Source organism: Macaca nemestrina, chromosome 4, assembly GCF_043159975.1.
Source record: "Macaca nemestrina isolate mMacNem1 chromosome 4, mMacNem.hap1, whole genome shotgun sequence".
Lineage (NCBI taxonomy): Eukaryota > Metazoa > Chordata > Mammalia > Primates > Cercopithecidae > Macaca > Macaca nemestrina.
This window is the reverse complement of record NC_092128.1, coordinates 68,157,485-68,165,019: the sequence shown is the minus strand read 5'-3', so window position 1 is coordinate 68,165,019 and position 7,535 is coordinate 68,157,485. Positions and strand designations below refer to the sequence as shown.

Genomic DNA, 7,535 nt, shown 5'->3' with positions numbered 1-7,535 from the left:
TGGAGTTCTCCCCTGTGTCATCACATAGTCTTTCCCTTGTGCACGTCTGTGTTTGTGTACAAATTTTCCATTCTTATAAGGACATTAGTTATGTTGGATTAGGGCTGAACCAAATGACCTCATTTTAGCTTGATAACCTCAGTAAAGATCTTATTTCTAAACAAGGTCATATTCTAAGGTACTTAGCACTTCAACATACCTTTCTAGGGAGACACAAATTAACCCTCAACAAATGCAATAGCTAGACTGTGTGGTAAGACAATGCTTAACTTCGTTTTGGGCGAAAAGAAATCTGCCAGATTGTCTTTCAAAGTGGCTATACCATATTACATTCCCACAAACAATGAGAGATCCTGTTGCCCCACGTGCTCATCAGCATTTGGTGTTGTCGGTGTACTGGATTTTAGTTATTCTAGTGGTGTGCAGTGCTATCTTATTGCTGTTTTCATTCTCAATTCCCTGGTCAAGTATGATATTGAGCATCAAGTCACCCTAAATGCCATCTGTATATCTTCTTTGTTGAGTCATCTGTTCTCATAGTTTGCCTGTTTTTTTAATCGGACAGTTAGTTTTCTTATTGTTGAGTTTTAAGCATTCTTTGTCTATTTTGGATGAGTCCTTTATCAGATATTTGTTTTACAAAAGTTTTTCTACAAGCCTTTATTTTATTTTTCTTAACAGTATATTTTGCAGATCAGAAGCCTTTAATTTTAATGAAGCCCAACTTATTATTTTTGTATTTTTTGGATTATGTTTTTGGTTTGTATCTAAAAAGTCATCACTAAACACAAGATCACCTAGATTTTATTCCATATTACCTTTAGCAGCTTTATAGTTTGTTTATTTTACATTTAGATCTATGATCTGTTATTAGCTAATTTTTGCCAACAATATAAAGTTTGAGTCTATGTTCAGTTTTTGTGTGTGAATAGACAACCATTTAAAAAAAAAAAAAAAAAAAGACTATGATTTTTGCATGAAATTGTGTTTGCTCCTTTGTCAAAGATCAGTTGACCTCATTTGTATTAACTGGGTCTATATCTAGTTTCTCTATTCTGTGCTATTCATCTATTTGTCTATTTCACCAATATCACATTGTCTCTATTACTTACTATACCATTATAGTAAGTCTTGAAGTCAGGTAGAATCAATCCGCCAATTATTTTTCTTTGTTATTGTTTTGGTTACACCTTGTCTTTTGCATTTCTATTTCAACTTTCAAATCAGTTTGTCAATATCCACAAAATAATTTTTCTAAGATTTTGATTGGGATTGCATTGAATCTGTAGATTAAGGTAGGAAGAACTGACATCGTAACAATATTGAATCTTTCTACACATTAACAGGGAATGTTTTCATTTATTTAAATTGTCTGATTTTTTAATCAGAGTTTTATAATTTTTCTCATACAGTTTTATATGTTTTTGATAAATTTATATCTAAGTATTTCATTTTTGGACAAATATTTTGTGTGTTTTTAATTTTCATATAAATGAATTTGTGTTTTGTACTTCAAATGCAGTTGTTCACTGCTGGTATCTAGGAAAGCAACTGACTTTTGTATGTTAACAACAGGAGATTTAATTGGACTTAACAGTTCCACCTTGCTGGGGAGGCCTCAGAATCATGGCAAGAGGTGAAAGGCACTTCTTACATGGTGGCGGCAAGAGAAAATGAGAGATAAGCAAAGCAGAAACCTCTGTAAACCCATGAGAGCTTGTGAGACTTATTCACTATCACAAGAATAACATGGGAAAGACCGGCTCCCATGATTCAATTACCTCCCCCTGGGTCCCTCCCACAACACATGGGAATTCGGGGAGATACAGTTTAAGTTGAGATTTGGTGGGGACACAGCTAACCCATACCACTTTGTATCCTGCAAATCTGCTATAATCACTTATAAGTTCTAAGGCTTGTTTGTTGATTCTTTGGAATTTTCTATATAAATAATGATATCTGTGAATAGAGAAAATATTATTTTTTCCTTCCCAATTTGTGCACTTTTTACTTCCTTTTTTCTGTTTTCTTTTTGTTGTTTTATTGCATTAGCTGGGACTTCCAGTACAATATGGAATATGAGTAGTGAGAGGAGATACTCTTGCTTTACTCCTAATCTTAGAGAAAAGCTTCTAGTTTGTCACTGTTAGTGTGATGCTAGCCATAGTTTTTTTTGTAAATGTTCTTTAGCAAATTGAAGAAGTCCGCCAATACTTCTAGTTTGTAGAGAGTTTTAACCATAAATGAGTGTTCGATTTTTTCAAATACTTTTTCTACATCTATTGTTATGATTATGTGATTTTTCTTCTTTAACCTGTTAATGTGATGAATTACACTAATTAATTTTCAAATGTCGAACCAGTCTTGCATACCTAGGATAATTCCCACTTGGTCATAGTATACAATCACTTTTATTTTATCCGCTAATATTTTGCTGAGGATAGTTGCATCTGTATTCATGGGATACTGGCCTGTAGTTTTCCTCTTTTACAATGTCATTGTCTGGTTTTGGCGCTGGAGTGCATCTGAAACCACAGTCTGATTCCAGAGCCTGTAGTCCTAACTACTATATTCTACTGTCATACTGCTTTGAGTTTTAATAGTTGAGTTTTTATCATGAACTAGGCACTGCTTGAGGTTTTCACATGTCTCATTGCATTTTTCTGGATCATATAGTAGTAGAAAAGATAATCCTGGCAGAAGTAAACAAATGTGCCTCATTTCTAAAATGAGTGTAATAATAGTGTCTTCTCCATGAGATTTTTGTGAGGAATAAACTAGGCAGTGAATGACAAATACCCAACAGGGCTTAAACACTTTACAAACACATAATGTGTTATTAAGTCAAATCACAATTGAATTATTCTATTCATGCTTCAAACTAATATATATATATATAAAAAATACTATTATATATATTATATATAATATTAACTACTTATTAGCATAGTGTTTGCCACATAGTTAATATTTAACAAATCTTGTTGAATTGAATGCATAATTATTTTAGAAAATATTTCTAGATTTTTCTTTTCTGTTTTTAAAGCAAAATTAAGATTAGAAACTTCATATTTACTATTACCAGTGGTGATAGCTAAAGGAGAAATATAAAATATTTAGAATTTTAGTAATAGAAAAATTGTAGCAAATGATCACATTTTTATGATGCAAAATATATACATAAATTTAAACTCTCACTATAAATATAACACATCTTTTTTAAAATGAGCATAAATACTCTATAAGATGCTTCACTTCATTATATTAAATAGAGAATGACTTTTTAGGTTAATTATAATGATATTGTAACACAGCATGTGAATCTTTCATCAATATGTATTTTTAGTAATTTATTCATCTGAAAATGCCATGGACAGAAAGACTGATGCTTCCAAAGCAATCACATTGTAATACATTTTCTCAGGTACCACCATCCATGAGCACTGAGATTAAAAATACGGCCCTGCTCATGAGGGCATGATAGAGGAAACATATAGACCCAATCACAGTTCTTAGCAGAGGTAGAAAGGATCATGCCCCTATTTTTGCTGAAATTTCAACGTGAAGCATAAGTACCTATTTTAGGATCAAGAAAACCTTTGTAATCATGAACCTACCTCTGACCTCCTAATCTGCTCTTCGTTAGAGGAAAAGAATGAGATGTTCCAGAGCAGGGATTAACCAACAGTGTCCAGCCTCTACATTTTTATTGTACAATTCATGAGCTAATAATGTTTTTAACATTTGTAAAGGTTGTGAAAAAAAAAGGGAGAGTATGAGACACAGTTCATGGCCCACTAAGCCTAAAATACTTACTATTGGCTTCTTTACCTAATACATGTTATACAGTGATGAAAATGTTCTGTATCTCTGCAGTCCAATATGGTAGTCATAAAAGAAACGTCGTATTGAGTGGTTGAAATGTGACAAGTGTAACTGAGAAAATACATGTTAGCTGCATTTAATTTTAATTAATTCAAATTTAAATAGCCACATGTGTCTGGTGGCTACCAAATTGGACAGCATAGCTTTAGAGCACCATCTCTCCTGTTCCAAAAGTTCTGAACCACCAAAAATCGAAAACAGTAGATGAGATAGAGGTCACTATAACTTGATGGGTCCTTAGTTACTCAGTTCATCCAACTCCTCCAAAAACATATTCCTTTTCTGCCATTTCTTATCTCCTTTGATTCCATTTCTCTCATTTCTTTCTAATGTATCTTCAGACACCTTACTGTCCCATTTACCTGTGTTTTAACTGAAATGCAGAACAGAATGGCAAGCTAAGATCCTGTTTCAAAACTCTAAAGTCAAAACTCTAAATCATTGCCATCAAAGGAGTGTGGCAAATGGATTATTTTCATACTTGATTGAAGGATATGGATATTTCTCTGATGGATTATGAATTGAGCACTATGTACACAGCAATTTCTGTTGGAAATTCTGACTTCCAAACAGTTGACTTAAAAAACTGGCCACACACTTTCTGATAAGTTAGGAATCAATTGTGTATAGTTTACAATAAGCAATTACTTATAAGTTGAGGTTTCTACTATTTTTTTTTTCTCACCAAACTTTGTTTTAATGGATCTCAAAATTATGTGACAGATTTTTGGTCAAGTTGTTTCCATTAAAAAGTACTGATTTTAGTGAAACCCCATCTCTACTGAAAATACAAAAAAATTAGCCAGGCGTGGTAGCAGGCGCCTGTAGTCCCAGCCACTTGGGAGGCTGAGGCAGGAGAATGGTGTGAACCCAGAAGGCAGAGCTTGCAGTGAACCGAGATCGTGCCACTTCACTCCAGCTTGGGTGACAGAGCGAGACTCTGTCTTAAAAAAAAAAAAAAAAAAAAAAAGTACTGATTTTAGGCTGGACGAGGCAGCTCACACCTGTAATCCTGGTACTTTGGGAGACTGAGGCTGGTGGATCACCTGAGGTCAGCAGTTGGAGACTAGCCTGGCCAACATGGAGAAACCCCGTCTATACTAAAAATACAAAAAAAAAAAAAAAAAAAAAAAAAAAAAAAATTAGCTGGGTACAGTGGCCAGCGCCTGTAGTCCCAGGTACTAGGGAGGCTGAGGCAGGAGAATCACTTGAACCCAGGAGGCGGAGGTTGCAGTGAGCCGAGGTCACGCCACTGCACTCCAGCCTGGGCAACAGAGTGAGATTCTGTCTCAAAAAAAAAAAAAAAAAAGTAGTACAGATTTTAAAAACTAATAACTTAAAACTGCCACTTACAAAAAAAACAGTGGTCCACAAAACATTCATCTCTCCTTCTGAAGGTTTTATGGGGCATTGTTATCCTTAACCAGTCTTTTACTATTAAACTTAAATGGCCAATTGAAACAAACAGTTCTGAGACCATTCTTCTACCACTGATTAAGACTGGGGTGGCAGGTATTAGAGATAATATTCATTTAGCCTTCTGAACTCTCTGGGCAGACTTGGTGACCTTGCCAGCTCCAGCAGCCTTCTTGTCCACTGCTTTGATGACACCCATGGCAACTCTCTGTCTCATATCATGAACAGCAAAGCAACTCAAAGGAGGATAGTCTGAGAAGCTCTCAACACACATTGGCTTGCCAAGAACCATATCAACTGATGGCAACATCACCAGACTTCAAGAATTTAGGACCATCTTTCAGCTTCTGACCAGAATGGCGATCAATCTTTTCCTTCAGCTCAGCAAATTTGCATGCAATGTGAGCTGTGTGGCAATCCAGTACAGGGGAATGGCCAGCACTGATTTAGACTGGATGATTCAGGATAATCACCTGAGCAGTGAAGTCAGTTCTTTCTGTTGGTGAATCATTTTTGTTGTCACCAGCAACAATGCCACAATGAACATTTTTGACAGACTCATTCTTGACATTGAAGGCCACATTGTTCTGAGGAAGAGAGTCACTCAAAACTTCATGGTGTATTTCAACAGACTTTACTTCAGTTGTAACATTGACTGGAACAAAAGTGATCACCATACCAGGTTTGAGAACACCAGTCTCCACTCCACCAATAGACAGAGTAGCAATACCACCAATTTTGTAGACATCCTGGAGAGGCAGGGGCAAGGGCTTGTCAGTTGGACAAGCTGGTGGTAGGATGCAGTCCAGAGCCTCAAGCAGTTTGGTTCCACTTGCATTGCTATCTTTCCGAGTGACTTTCCATCCCTTGAATCTAGGCATGCTAGCACTTGGCTCCAGTATGTTGTCACCATTCCAACCAGAAACTGGCACAAATGCTATTGTGTCAGGGCTGTAGTTAATTTTCTTAAGGTAAGTGCTGACTTCCTTAATTATTTCTTCGTATTTCTTCTGGTTGTAGGATCGTTCAAAGGGATCCCTTTTGCTAACATCAACAATTAGTTGTTTCCCACCCAGTGTGTAAGCCAGAAAAGCATGCTCATGGGTCCACCCATTCTTGGAGGTTCCAGCTTCAAATTCAGCAACACCAGCAGCAACAATCAGGACAGCATGGTCAGCCTGAGATGTCCCTATAATCATGTTTTTGATAAAGTGTCTGTGTCCTGGGGAATCAATGGTAGTCACGTAGTATTTGCTGGTCTCAAATTTTGGCAGGGAGATATCAATGGTGATACCACGTCCACGTTCAGCTTTCAGTTTATACAAGACCCAGGCATACTTGAATGAGCCCGTTCCCATCTCAACAGTCTCCTTCTCAAATTTTTCAATGGTTCTTTTGTCGATGCCACTTCATTTGTGGATCAGATGGCCAGTAGGGGTGGACTTGCCCCATCTACATGTCCCATGACAACAATGCTGATATGAGTGTGTTCCTCTTCCATCTGGCTCTTGGGTTACTTTTCACAACACTTGTTTTCTGGTGGCAAACCCACTGGGGGGAAAAAAAACTCTACTATTTTTATGGAACACTTTTTGTTTCCTTGTTAATTCTACGGGAAAATATATTATACCAGCCTATTGTAAATATCAAAGAGGACTCTTTCAAAAAATGCAAATGCACTCTGTTTCAGTAGGTCTCAGATGAAAACAAAAGCCTTTCTTTTTGACAAGTACACTTAAGCTAAGCTGATGTTGGCAGAGGAGATTGACAGCCCAACCATTTAGTAACACAGTATTAACAGATCCAGAGAAAGATTTGTTGAAAAGTAAGTCAGAACCACTGACTAAATAAATTTTAGGATGATCAGTTTTCTATATTATGACACCTTATGCTTTCATGGTTTGTACATTCTGTTTCTCGCATCTTATATTCCTAGAAAATGACTACTTTTCATTTTTGTCATCTTCTTTCAGAAAGAACCAAATGTCCCTTCTTCTGTGAGACCTTCCTTGAATTCCCAAGAAAAATTTGGCTTTCTTTTTTAAATATTCTGAATTACACTTTGTATGTAAACTCTATTAGAGTATATCACATTGTGTTAAATTTATTTCACATTAAGAGGAGGAGCCATGTCTTATCATGTATGTAATTTCATACCTAAAATATTTTATAGTGCATAATTAATGCTCTATAAATGTTTGATAAACAGAAAATGAGAAAAAAAATCAGAGCTG

At 35.9% G+C, this 7,535-nt stretch overlaps 1 pseudogene; it reads right to left on the bottom strand.

The window, feature by feature from the left end:
* Nucleotides 1-5,341: 5,341 nt before the first annotated feature.
* LOC105475454 (elongation factor 1-alpha 1 pseudogene) lies at nucleotides 5,342-7,289 on the bottom strand (annotated as a pseudogene).
* Nucleotides 7,290-7,535: the final 246 nt, after the last annotated feature.